Here is a 15,074-nt window from a genome sequence, read left to right as displayed (position 1 = left end):
AAAGCAACTTTCTAAATAATGTTTTGTTTTGTTTATTAGCTTGTTCGCTAGCTAGCTAATGTTAAGTTAGCTGGCTAGCCAGTTCAAGTAATGACCATATCATAAAGATGACAACGTCTTCGCTTTAGCTCATTTGTCTTCATTATTACAGGAAAATAAACTCACGACAATATCATTATTTCCAAGTTAATAGCAAGCCAATTACAGAAAAATAGCTTACGATTGTGAGTGTGAGGAAATAAAAGCAGCACTCTACCAGAGCATTTTAGAACTTGGATACGTTATAGCCTAATTTGACTTTTGTGCAGGTCATGTTCTTCACTTTACCGTCTCTGGTAAATATATACTATATAAAATAAAAGTTTATTTGTCACATGCACAGGATACAGAAGGTGTTGTGAAATGGTTACTTGGATTGTAAAGTATTTTGTTTATACATCTAGCTAGCTAGCTAAACAATGAACTATAATTCCAACTCATAACATTACTACCCTTCATGAATCTGCAAGTAGCTAACCAACCAGGTTCAATGTTAGCTAGCTAACAATAGGCTATAACTAGCAATGCAAATGGCTCTGAGATACTAATAATATTACCACACAGATAATACACGTAACGTTAGCTAGCGAGCTAGTCAGCTAACGTTAGCTAGCTAACTTGAAATTAAAATGACTTTCTGATCAAATCTGAAAATGTAACTAACTAGACTATCTTACCCGTCCGTATACATGGATGGACTCTTCTCCCTCTCTGCCACTGATGCCATGGTTTCCCTTAGTTTGAAGATGTAATCAAGAGACAGGTGTTTTACACAACAGCCTTCTGTGTGTTCTGTTTTTGACTCCCTCTGCATATTTACAATCAAACGGCTGAATTTTCTCCATATCCTTAGCTATCATATTCTAATTCCATCGGGCATTCCACTGATTTCAAAACTCAGTCCTCCGGAAAGTGGAGAGCAACACTTTTGCAATTCTACTATGTGATATCTTTCAAAAAAGCAGCGTTAGAAATGATTGCCTACACATACTGACCAGCTCATGTTATAGACAGAAGTGTGCTACATGGCAGACCAATCCAAACTCATCTCTTGGCATGTCCAGCCCATCCATTATCTCATTATCTCAGCCAATCATGGCTGTTCATAATTTAACAATTGTATTCGTATTTACAGATGGCATACAAATGTATTATTAAGGCACGTGAAAGTTGACATGTTCCTGAAGGCATTTATGCCAAAAAACACATTTTGTTAAAAAAAAGGTTACGTTCAAATGCGTCTTCTGTGAAGTAGTGATACACAACATACACCTAGTTTCCTGAAATGAGTCACAAATACTTTGATCAAATCTTAAGATTGTTTTCAAGGGAGCAGTCATTTGTCTTTGTCTTTTTATGGCTCTGTCTTTTTAATGCATTTTGCTAGAGGAGATTTATTGGGATAAAAAATACATTCCATTCACACACACCATGGTTCCCACATATTGCAAAATGTGGCTTATTTTCTTGTATACCCTTTCTGTGCTGTACTGTTTGGCACATGTTTCTTGTATGCGGAGGAACTGGTGAAAGCTATACTACCAAATCTAATCAGGACCCTGGCTTGAACCTAATATCTATCTCCTGTCCCTGTTCTCTGAAAGTTCTATGGAGAAGCAAAATAAAGAGGCTACAATAAATTATGTATATTTGTCACACCCTGGCCATAGAGAGGTTTTTATTCTCTATTTTGGTTAGGCCAGGGTGTGACTAGGGTGGGCATTCTATGTTCATTTTCTATGTTTTGGATTTCTTTGTTGTTTGGCCGGGTGTGGTTCTCAATCAGAGGCAGCTGTCTATGGTTGTCTCTGATTGAGAACCATACTTAGGTAGCCTTTTCCCACCTGAGTTTTGTGGGTAGTTGTTTTCTGTTTTTGTGTCTGCACCAGACAGAACTGTTTTGGTTGTTCTCTTTGTTGTTTTGTTAATCAGTGTTCAGTTCCATTAATAAAAGATGAACACGTACCACGCTGCACCTTGGTCCTCACCTTCTTCCACCAACAGCCATTACAATATTGTCAGACCTCATTTGATGTCCATGAATTTGCATACATCCTCTCTTGCACAAAGTGTCATAAATGGCATTTGTGTCATTTTTCTATTGCCTTCAAATGTTGCATACCTTTTCTGATAGGATCCGGTGGTGTATCTCAAAAATGGAATGCAGCACCAGCGTGTGTGTCTGTGTGCATACGTGCATGCATGTGTGAGGGTCTAACATCCTCTGGCAGCCATGTGCGACCTGTGTAACAACACTAATTAATACGTAAATTAGATTAAGTGATTATTTACAGTCACTTTATGCAGATCTTGGCGCTAGATTCAATCAGATTGACATCTGCATAGCGTTATTTTGGTGTTGTCGGAGGTGAAACTGCGTTAGCGCCAGGGGTTGGAACCAAAATTATTTTCCAACCGTTTCGTTTTGATTAGAATCAACACCAAAAAATTGGTCCATTCCACTCTTCCGACCAGCAAAATAAAGTATCCATTCTTCTCTAATTAAACATCTCTCCCTAATTTCAGTATTACGCTTGTAATGTCATCAGTAGGCTACAGTACGAGAAGCAAAATAGAGGGGCAATTAGTCTACACACACACGCACACCCACTGGCAAAGATTTCCAGCTGGTAGGCAGATGCTGGAATAAGTTTCTCAGTGACAGAGCGCTTTGTTGAGATTTTTGTGGGTCTGAAAAAAAAGAGGTGTCACTACAGTCCTTGGTTCAAATCCAGGCTGTATCACATCTGGCTGTGATTTGGAGTCCCATAGGGTGGTGCACAATTGGCTGGGGTAGGCTGTGATTATAAATAAGATTTTGTTCTTAACTGACTTGCCTAGTTAAATAATAATAAAAAATTGCCTTATCGCGGACAATACACTAGATGCAACTAAACCACACCCGACTATAATCCAACAAATTCTATGTAGCTGCATAGAAGTTAATGCAGCCGAATTAGACTGATAGGCATAAATCCCCCTTCCAAATGAACATAAAAACATTGCATTAACCTAACATCAATGGTTTGATGTTTGAGAGTCATTATTTCTAACATGGATAGAGCCTACACTTTCTTGCTCTGTTTTGAACTTCTAACGCAGTAGGGAGAAGCTAATAAGGAAGGGAGTGGTTTGTGACACACCAACAGCCACCCACCGATATATCAGCTCATACCGCAGTTACACATCTGCCCTGCGTATGTCGGTCAATGCTGTTTTACACTTGATCTGATTGAATCCAGGCCCACGTATGTAAACAGTTAATCAGATCAAGACATACAGACATCATTACTATTTTAAACACTTATTTATTCAAGTGTTTTTCTCTGTAAGGGAATCTAGGTCTTAATACGTAATACATTTGGTGTAACCATCTCAAAGCCTCTGTGTTCATCTTCTCTTTGTTGACTTTATTGTATTTTATGTCCTTCAAAGGGAATAATGAAGTGAACCAAATAATAAACTGGTTTACCTAGCTATCCTATCTATCAACCAGACTAAGAGAAGAGGAAGAGAACACATTTGTTTTTTGATAACTTCCTCTGAGAAGGATGAAAGTTAATGTATTATCTGCTTTTTGATTGTAACACATCTTCTGTAGTGAGAGGGAGGTAATTCCACTGACTGAAGTTAATCATCTGTTTTATTGTATATTTAATCTATTCTTTAATTTGAGCCAGCAGCAGGCAGGCAGCCACTGCATTTTCTTTATCAATAAATATCAGTTGTCCTCTTCAAAAAAACATGAGAAGGATTAGAAAAGTTCTGCTTAGGCAAGTGACACCGTGTGATGTACTTATGAACTGAAGGACAGAATGTTACACTGATAAGAAATAACAATAGGACACAATTAAACTCTGCTATAATCATACTTTTCAGAGAGTTATTTCGACCTCATAGTGAGGACATATCATAATCACGTTTTTCACTGCACTGCCCATTTAACACTGTCCTGACAAAGATACTGTATTGACTGACGCGGGGATTCAATCAAATGTGTGTTGTAGACACGTGCATTGTACTTGACTTTAAAAAGTACTTTACACTTCATCCGACTTCTGCAGTGTTTACCTGGTATGTGATCTCTGCGGACGTCAGGGAAATTGCCTGCAGTGCAGTGCGCTGGCCTATAATGTGCCTTTGATTGAATCCTGGCCTGAGTGTGTGTAACGGTTTTCTTGTGTCGAAGGAGAGGCGGACCAAAACCCTGGGTGGTTATTATTCATGGTTCTTTAATAAAGAAACTATACATGAATAGACTAACAAAACCAAGAAATGTGAGGAGAGAGGGGAGGGGGGAGGGGAGAGGAGAGGAGAGGGGGGGGGGAGGAGGAGGGGGGAGGAGGAGGAGGGGGGAGGAGGAGGAGGAGGGGGGGGGGGGGGGGGGGGGGGGGGGGGGGGGGGAACAGCCCTATCTGGTGCAAACACAGAGACAGGAACAATCACCCACAAAACCCAACACCAAACAGGCTACCTAAATATGGTTCCCAATCAGAGACAATAACTAACACCTGCCTCTGATTGAGAACCATATCAGGCCAAACACAGAAACAGACAAACTAGACACACAACATAGAATGCCCACTCAGATCACACCCTGACCAAACAAAACATAGAAACATACAAAGCAAACTATGGTCAGGGTGTGACAGTGTGTGAGTATCATCCTCTATGTCCTAATGTGACCTGTCAGCTGTTTCAGTATTGTGATAGAGCTCTGTCCCATCAGTCCGTTCATAATTCAACAGCTGGTTCTGGTACTGGAGTGTGTATGTGTAAGTGTGTGTGTGTGTGTGTGTGTGTGTGTGTGTGTGTGTGTGTGTGTGTGTGTGTGTGTGTGTGTGTGTGTGTGAGTAATTGGGTCTGGACCAGGACCACACAATGTGTCTACACACACACAGTCATGAATATTCACATGACAAGCTGGCTGTTTACACTCCTTCCTAGCTCTCCTAAAACAGACTGGCAGACTCTGTTTGTTGAGGAGGTAAAAGCCCACAGGCCAAAACACAAGAGTAAACACACACTTTTAATAGAGCCAGTGGAAGAGTGGGGAGTCAGTCGGAAGAACTCAATAATCAGAGTGAGTGAATGCATCTCATTTGATTAGAAAGTCTGCTAGTCAAAAGTCTAAAGGAGCTTCCACTCCTGGTCTCATACACAAACTAGACAGACACAGGCCCAGGCAGACAGGTAGACTTCACAGGTTAAATGGCACTAAACATAGGTAGAAAAACAGGTGACAAGTTTGCCTGAGACACTAGTGAGTATCCTTTCTCTTCTTCTGTCTGTATCTCCCTCTTTCTCTCTCACTCCCTTCCTCTCACTCTGATAGGATAGTCTGAACTCCAATACACACTACACTAGACTACTAAAAGATGTTATGCCTACTGTCATCCCCAACATTATGTCTATTGTAAATAGTTCCCTGACCTCTGGCTCTGTTCCAGCCTATTTGAAAACTGCTCTGGTCCAACCTCCTTAAAAATCTCTTTCTAGACCCCTCCTCGCTGAATAATTATAGACCTATCCTAAGCTTCCTTTTTTATCCAAGATTTTAGAAGCGTTGTTTTCAAGCAATTGTTGGCTCGTTCGAGTATGAACAACTTATTTGAAAAATTCCAGTCGTTCTTCCACTAACTTCACAGCATGGAAACGGCTTTATTGAAAGACAGTAATGACTTTCTATTGGCTGCCGTAGCCGGTGAATTTTATTTTTAATTTTTATTTAACCTTTATTTAACTAAGCAAGTCAGTTAAGAACAAATTTGTATTTACAATGACGGCCTACCAAAAGGCCTCCTGCGGAGACGGGGCCTGGGATTAAAATAAATAAATAAATACAATATCAAGATAGGACAAAACACACATCACAACAAGAGACAACACAACACTACATAAAGAGAGACCTAAGACAACAATATAGCAAGGCAGCAACACATGACAACACAGCATGGTAGCGACATTATTGGGCAATGCTATATTCTAGTTATTTTGATTCTCAGTGACGCGCTTTCCACTAGGTGGGAATCTCCGGCGACGCACGTCTGGTTCAGGTCATATCTTTGTGGCAGACATTTCTCAGTGAGCATGGGTGGTTCAGGTCATATCTTTGTGGCAGACATTTCTCAGTGAGCATGGGTGGTTCAGGTCATATCTTTGTGGCAGACATTTCTCAGTGAGCATGGGTGGTTCAGTATCGTCCCCAGGGCCTATTCACTATGGCAAGGGTTCTCAAAGTGCCGTCCGTGGAAGTACTACGGGAGTCGGCTGCCAGATCTCAAAATATATACATATTTTTAATTCCACAGCATTCCACCAATTCTAAATTTTTAAACTCAATACTATTCCTATTATTACTTTTTTTTTTACATACATGCACTGTAATTTAAGCTGTAAAGGTCAAATGCAGCCATTTTCATCTCAATATAAAATAATTTCTAGGTAACAATGAAGTACCTTACCGTGATTGTTTTAAATTAAAATGGTCAAAAAAGATACAAAGATATATTATTAGCAAAAGAGCAATTTCATAAGCAAGAATTTTGTTAGGACTGTCTGGGAGTGGTATGAGTGGGGAGGGAAAAAGTAGCTGTTATTGGCAGAGTTTGGAACTCACCAGGCAGGCCAAAACTCCTTCCCACCCAAACAGGCTGAAATTTCAAGCGGGCTTTTCAAACAGCTCTTACACTAAAAAGGCATTATCATAATTTTCAGAATTTGTCAGTATTATGCCAACTTCAGTGTGGAAATATACACTGAGTGTATAAAACATTAGGAACATCTCCCTAATATTGAGCTGCACCAACTTTTGCCCTCAGAACAGCCTCAATTCATCAGGGCATGGACTACAAGGTGTCTAAAGCGTTCCACGAGGATGCTGGCCCATTCTTGATACACACGGGAAACTGTTGAGAGTGAAAAACCCAGCAGCTTTGCAGTTCTTGACACACTCAAACCGGTGCACCTGGCACCTACTACCATACAATGTTCAAAGGCACTTCAATCTTTAGTCTTGCCCATTCACCCTCTGAATGGCACACATACACAATCCATGTCTTAATTGTCTCAAGGCTTAAAAGTCATTCTTTAACCTGTCTCCCCCCCTTCATCTACACTGATAGAAGTGACATCAATAAGGGATCATAGCTTTCACCTGGATTCACCTGGTCAGTCTATGTCATAGAAATGTTTTGTGTTTTGACTGCACTGGGGCTTGAAAACTGAAAAGTGATCTCTCCCTCATGGCAAAATGTGTAGAATTCCAGGATATTAGCATGAAAACTGCAACATTTTCTTTCCAATGCCAAGAGGTGGGCCTTTTAAATGTTCTTTCCCTGGACCTGAGACTTGGTTCATCCAGCCATGCACTGCAGACATCATAGTAAAACTGCTTGTAACTCTTTTTATCTCACTCCAGTTGTGTTCTGACTAAGAGGGGGGGTCCCTGATGAATTTGCTATCACAAAAAGGATCCCCAACCCCCAAAAAGTTTCAGCTGATTCAAATGATCAAACCTTGATGATTAGTTGATCATTTGAATCAGCTGTGTAGTGCTAGGGCAAAAACCAAAATGTGCACCAAGTTTTGGAACTGATTAGAGAGCTCCGTGTCATTAGCATAGTGAAAGTAAATGTTCTGATTGGGGAAGAACTTTGGAACTTCCCCAATCAGAACATTTACTTTCACTATGCTAATGACATGCAGCTCTATTTACCAATCAGACCCAGTGACCAATCTAGCGTAGCTACCCTTCATAAGTGACTTGCTAACTGTTGGATGTCTGACAATCTGAGGTTATATCTGGTCCCCACCTTGATAGAACTCAGAGTACAGCCGGCTGCGACTGGGAGATCAATGGGGCGACGCACAATTGGCCCAGCGTCATCTGGGTTAGGGGAGGGTTTGGCCGGCAGGGATATCCTTGTCCCATCGCGCTCTAGCGACTCCTGTGGGGGTCTGCATGCACGCTGACACGGTCACCAGGTGTACGGTGTTTCCTCCGACACGTTGGTGTGGCTGGCTGGTCATTTGTCCACAAAGGTAAAGCCTAAGGCCAGAAATCTTGGTGTCTTCTTTGACCCTGACCTAAATCTCGAGCTGCATGAACAAAATGTTGTCCAGTCCTGCTTTTACTGTATACTGTTGCTAAGGTCAAGTCTTTTATTTCAGTTCTGATCTGGAGAAACATACGCATGCTTTTATTTCCTCACAACTAGATTGTAACTGTTTGTATATCTGTCTCAGTCAGAAATAACTCCATTTATTTTTTGTTTAACCTTTATTTAACTAGGCAAATCAGTTAAGAACAAATTCTTATTTACAATGACGGCCAAACCCTAACCCAAACGACGCTGGGCTAATTGTGCACCGCCTATGGGACTCCCAATCACGGCCGGTTGTGATACAGCCTGGAATCAAACAAGGTCTGTAGTGACGCTTCTAGCACTGAGAGCTGTGCCACTCAGGAGCCCTCCATCATCTACAGTTAGTTCAAAATGCTGCAGCTAGGCTTTTAACAGGCACAGGACAATGTAACTATATCACACCTATTTTAGCTACCCTGGCTACCAGTCACTTTTAGAATAGATTTTAAAATTGTATTAATCACGTTTAAGGCTAGGCTTGATTTAGCCCCATCCTATATCTTGATCTTTAACCTCCCTATGAACCAGGACGCAGCCTGAGATCCTCTGGCAGGGCACTGTCAACCATTCCAAAATCTAGTTAGAAAACAGAGGAGACCAGTATTTTCCATTAGGGCCCCTGGACTTTGGTATGGTCTGCCAGAGCAGATCAAGCTTGCAGATTCAGTGACTCTTTATAAATCCCTGCTGAAGACACACTTTACATTTTTCATTTAACCTTCCTATGGTTTTTGTTTCTTTGTTAGTACAACCCTCTTATTTTATGATGTAAAGCACTTACTTGTATTGTACCCACTATATATTATTATTACACTCAATGGATGTCCGTCTCAGCAAGGGGATGTGTGTGTGTGTGTGTGTGTGTGTGTGTGTGTGTGTGTGTGTGTGTGTGTGTGTGTGTGTGTGTGTGTGTGTGTGTGTGTGTGTGTGTGTGTGTGTGTGTGTGTGTGTGTGTGTGCGTGCGTGCGTGCGTGCGTGCGTCAGTTTGTACTCCCACTCTATCCTCCATCCTCTCAGATATGATGAGGGTGCTATGCTGATCCTCTCTGGACTAGGTCCCTGCGGGTCCCTCACTCCGCTGCTCTCAGCTTATTTCTCTATCTCCCTCGCTTCCCCTCTCTCCAGGGAACATGCCTGCGACAGACAGTGATTAATTACATCCCTGTCTGACAGGCCCTCTAGGACAGACTATTCCTTGTTCTAGTTCTACCCCTCTTTTCATCAGCAGACCAATGACCAACTCCAGGCTGAGAGCCATGAATCACTGCAGACAGAGGATTTTGTTTGACCCAAAGTTTGACCCTTCAAACTTGTACGAGAGAAAGAGAATATGGGTAAGTCTCTTACTTCCGTCATCCATGCGTTGGTCTGTCCTCCAGAGGCCCAGTGTGGCTGAGCCCAGGTCAGACAAGGCCCTCTTTATGGGGCAGGCTGTAAACAGAGAGCCCATAAATGGGCTGAAAGTCCCACTATTCACAGTAACAGGAAGCAGCAGGACAATGTGTTGGGGGCTGTGGAATGCAGAGTGCTACAGGGGGTCTGCTCTTATAGCTTGACTCCTCACACTGTATTCATTGGGTTTGTTTTTACTTGTTTGAGAGGTTCTAAGTTCTAATGTAGGCCTACTATGTATTTTAATACCTACAATTGTAAATAAACTTGGTCTTGATACAACACTACATCTTTCATGGGTTCATATGTATTCAAGGCATCATAGTGTTAACCACTTGATACTGACTGGCTTTGTACTTAACTATGACAAGTTAGCCTGAGCTCCAGGCTTTCCCACTATGGGAGAGAGTTCTCTTGACTTCTATTCCTTTAATAATTCTCTGTCAGCACAACTCCTGCCACCCCAAAAGAGTTGTGAAAAGCAATTATTTGTTTGCTTCTTGGTAAAAACAGCATGGCAGGGCAATCGATCAGAGTATAACAGAGATCAATAGGCCTGGTTAGATTATTAATTTGTGTGGATGTGAGGTCTGTTCTACCCAGCAGCGAGACAACTGTGGGGATCAATGGGCTCCCGAGTGGCGCAGCAGTCTAAGGCACTGCATCTCAGTGCTAGAGGCGTCACTACAGACCCTGGTTAGATTCCAGGCTGGATCACAATCGGTATTGATTGGGAGTCCCCATAGGGTGGCGTACAATTGGCCCAGCATCGCCCGGATTAGGGTTTGGCCGGGGTAGGCCGTCATTGTAAATAAGAATATGTCTAGTTAAATTAAAGTGGCAGAAGTAGTAAAAAAATCTATAAGTGGTAGCAGTATGTTGTAAAGTATAGCTGTGCTGATCCCTAGTGGCAGTACTATGCTATTACACCATGTGTAGTTTTACTCTATATTGATTTAGCTGGTCCAGACCATAAAAAGAGACATATAGGACTAACATATATTGTTGACACATAGTCAAGTACCTTTCTTTATTTTGAGATATGGAAACAATACGAACATATATAATCACAGACTTACAATCACAGGGTTCTTTCTGTGTGGCAATGCATGGACTCTCACACACGCTTGTTCCATCATACATACACACACTTGTTTTATACCCATTATATGTGCCTTCGGTAATCCTGATCACACAGATCAGATAGTGAGTGATTCACATTCAAGTCAGTTTTAGTTCTGTTGGAGACAGTTGTTCTTTGTAACAGGGGGGCTGACAGCTGCTCAATGAGGCGGGCTTTCACAAAACCCAAAGGAGACATGTTGCTAAAAAACTATCATGATTGTCTTTTGAGTGGGGAAGGGAAATGATTTATATAACACATTGGTATCAGTGCTGTAGTCTTTGGAGACTCCTTCAATATTGCCTAGCAGACAAAACATTGACAATAAAACACCTCATTTCAATCCTGTCATCTTTGTTTTTTTTTAATACCATATGGCAACGGGGGATTGGTCTACGTCATTGCTGACTTAGATTTTTCTTTCATTTGATCAGTGCTGTAAAGCAGGGTTGATTCAATTCAGTTCAGGAAATCGCCAATTTGTGCAATCTCTGACAACAGCATAACTCCACTAACTAATAAACCTGAATGAAACATAATGCCTATCAACAAACTGGGAGGATGCAGGAAGCCTCCCCACATACAAACCTATAAATTAATATACATGTAAACACACACACTAATCTCTATCCTTAAATCTCTAACCTTCATGAACATTTGTCCATGAAGAAATGCCATCATGCTCAATGGTTGTGGGGTTTGGAAAGGAATCATTGAGATCTATTTTGAATAACACACTGAAGGAAGAGTGTGCCAAAACATCAACAAATATACTAAATGGGAACATTATAGTGGTAGACTCTAGATTATAAACACATCGAAGGTATTGTAGCTAAGGCAGTGGATGGATCACCTCACATATTGGTGGTACATCACCCAGAGGTCCTAGAGTCAGTACTTCACATAGGCAGGACGTCGTCAACGATGTCTCAATCAGCATCCACACTTGTCGCATGATGCCAGGTGAATGGAAGTGTGAGTTACAAATGGAGTAAATCGCAGTGTATCAACAATAATGTGCTTTAAATAGTAGTTATTTTTGCTCATGTTAATATGGTCTCTTTTTCAAACATCTTATAAAAGCATCTGGAAAGGTTGGACAGGCAGGACGGAGCTTTGGAAGATCAGCTACTGTAGGTATAGTATAGGAGAGGAAGACGAAGCCTTTCTCCAGCATGACCGCTAAGGGGTGCTGCAGTATTTATATAGATGGGCAGGATGCCACTAGCCCCCTGCCTGAAACCGTTCTAGTTTCAATGCCGGCCTACTGATTCAGAAGCCCCTGTGCCCCGCCTAAGATTCACAGGGTCATTGGACTGAATAAGAGCAGCAGACAAACAAGGGGGAGAGTCAAAAATGCAGAATAAATACTGCCTCTAACATTTCAGTTCAGTGCATGCAACAATTTGTTGTTAATTTCAACATCTTCAACACACGACATAGAATTATTCAAGACTTTTGTAGCCTATAATCTCACCATAGTCACGCCTAAACTAGCTGTTCTCACACATCGATTTGTCATGCAGACTATAAAACTCAGACAGACAGAACTGGAATAGTCGGCTACAACACTGACACAGCTGTAATGCTCTCCAACTGAAATATTCAACTGTGAAAACCCATTCATGGTTTCTGAGCGTACAGTAGGCTTGTTGCTATGTACTGTACAGAGCTAGGGAATGACCCATCCCTTTCATAACGTATCGAAAACTTAACTTCCATTCACATCAGCCCAACCAATCAGGAGTAAACATAGTATATGTGGCAATTTGGACAAAATTGAATAACACTATATATGGTAGAAATTATTATATAAAAACATATGGTAGAAATTACAAAAAAAGTATATATATTTTTTTATGTACCATAGAAAAGTGCCACAGTTGAATTGTTGGACTTTTAGTCTCAGAACGTGATTTTTAGTCTCAGAACGTGATTCTACTGATGTTTGAGTTGTACCTTCAGAATTCAAGTCTCAAAACAAACAACATCTCATAGACAAAATATGTCATAGGAAGGTAACTTTGGATAAGATGAAATTGTGGCTCAGCCTTCAACAAGAGGCCCAAGATCAATCAGTAGGAACGGTTTCAATTACTTAAAGATAACATATTCAAGTAGTATGAAAAAAAAACTAGGGCCCCAAGCTAAACAGCCTGCTAGGTTTACGAGAGAAACCCATAGGGCACTTGGTACTGTACTCTTTGTGCTCTATAAAAAGGTAGGTGGACATAAAGTCATTCTCTTGTTCGGGTTTGACATCAGCCCAGTGTGGAGTGGGAAAGTGTGGATTTATCCATCTACTGAGAGTCAAGCCATCTCCCTCTGATAAACATATGACCAATCTGGATCAATGTTAAAAGCAGACTCCAGCAGTATACATCCCAATAGGAGGATATGGAAATTTGTGAAAGGACAGATTTGTATAATCCATACTGTAGCTACATACAGTAATTAAAGCTACAGGGCATATTAGGTTAACCCTGGCCCTAGAGGCTGCAGAAAGCAGAGTGGTGATCTGATATACAGTTGAAGTTGGAAGTTTACATACACCTTAGCCAAATACATTTAAACTCAGTTTTTCACAATTCCTGACATTTAATAGTCGTAAAAATTCATTGTCTTAGGTCAGTTAGGATCACCACTTTATTTTAAGAATGTGAAATGTCAGAATAATAGTAAAGAGAATGATTTCAGCTTTTATTTCATCACATTCCCAGTGGATCAGAGGACATTTCTCCATAAAGTACTATCTTTGTCCCCATGTGCAGTTGCAAATGGTAGTCTGGCTTTTTTATGGCGGTTTTGGAGCAGTGGCTTCTTCCTTGCAGAGCGGCCTTTCAGGTTATGTCGATATAGGACTCGTTTCACTGTGGATATAGATACATTTGTATCCAGCATCTTCACAGGGTCCTTTGCTGTTGTTCTGGGATTGATTTGCACTTTTCGAACCAAAGTACATTCATCTCTAGGAGACAGAACGCATCTCCTTCCTGAGCGGTATGACAGCTGGTCCAAGGGTGTTTATACTTGCGTACTATTGTTTGTACAGATGAATGTGGTATCTTCAGGCGTTTGGAAATTGCTCCCAAGGATGAACCAGACTTGTGGAGGTCTACAATATTTTTCTGAGGTCTTGGCTGAGACAAAACATTGACAATAAAACACCTCATTTCAATCCTGTCATCTTTGTTTTTTTTTAATACCATATGGCAACGGGGGATTGGTCTACGTCATTGCTGACTTAGATTTTTCTTTCATTTGATCAGTGCTGTAAAGCAGGGTTGATTCAATTCAGTTCAGGAAATCGCCAATTTGTGCAATCTCTGACAACAGCATAACTCCACTAACTAATAAACCTGAATGAAACATAATGCCTATCAACAAACTGGGAGGATGCAGGAAGCCTCCCCACATACAAACCTATAAATTAATATACATGTAAACACACACACTAATCTCTATCCTTAAATCTCTAACCTTCATGAACATTTGTCCATGAAGAAATGCCATCATGCTCAATGGTTGTGGGGTTTGGAAAGGAATCATTGAGATCTATTTTGAATAACACACTGAAGGAAGAGTGTGCCAAAACATCAACAAATATACTAAATGGGAACATTATAGTGGTAGACTCTAGATTATAAACACATCGAAGGTATTGTAGCTAAGGCAGTGGATGGATCACCTCACATATTGGTGGTACATCACCCAGAGGTCCTAGAGTCAGTTGCAAATGGTAGTCTGGCTTTTTTATGGCGGTTTTGGAGCAGTGGCTTCTTCCTTGCAGAGCGGCCTTTCAGGTTATGTCGATATAGGACTCGTTTCACTGTGGATATAGATACATTTGTATCCAGCATCTTCACAGGGTCCTTTGCTGTTGTTCTGGGATTGATTTGCACTTTTCGAACCAAAGTACATTCATCTCTAGGAGACAGAACGCATCTCCTTCCTGAGCGGTATGACAGCTGGTCCAAGGGTGTTTATACTTGCGTACTATTGTTTGTACAGATGAATGTGGTATCTTCAGGCGTTTGGAAATTGCTCCCAAGGATGAACCAGACTTGTGGAGGTCTACAATATTTTTCTGAGGTCTTGGCTGATTTCTTTAGATTTTCCCATGATGTCAAGCAAAGAGGCACTGATTTTGAAGGTAGGCCTTGAAATACATCCACAGCTACACATCCAATGGACTCAAATTATGTCAATTAGCCTATCAGAAGCTTTCTGGAATTTTCCAAGCTGTTTCAAGGCACAGTCAACTTAGTGCATGTAAACTTCTGACCCAATGGAATTGTGACACAGTGAATTATAAGTGAAATAATCTCTGTAAACAATTGTTGGAAAAATTACTTGTGTCATGCACAAAGTAG

This window comes from Oncorhynchus clarkii, chromosome 5 (genome assembly GCF_045791955.1).
Source record: "Oncorhynchus clarkii lewisi isolate Uvic-CL-2024 chromosome 5, UVic_Ocla_1.0, whole genome shotgun sequence".
NCBI lineage: Eukaryota > Metazoa > Chordata > Actinopteri > Salmoniformes > Salmonidae > Oncorhynchus > Oncorhynchus clarkii.
The sequence above is the reverse complement of the archived record's forward strand: the minus strand, read 5'-3'. Positions refer to the sequence as shown.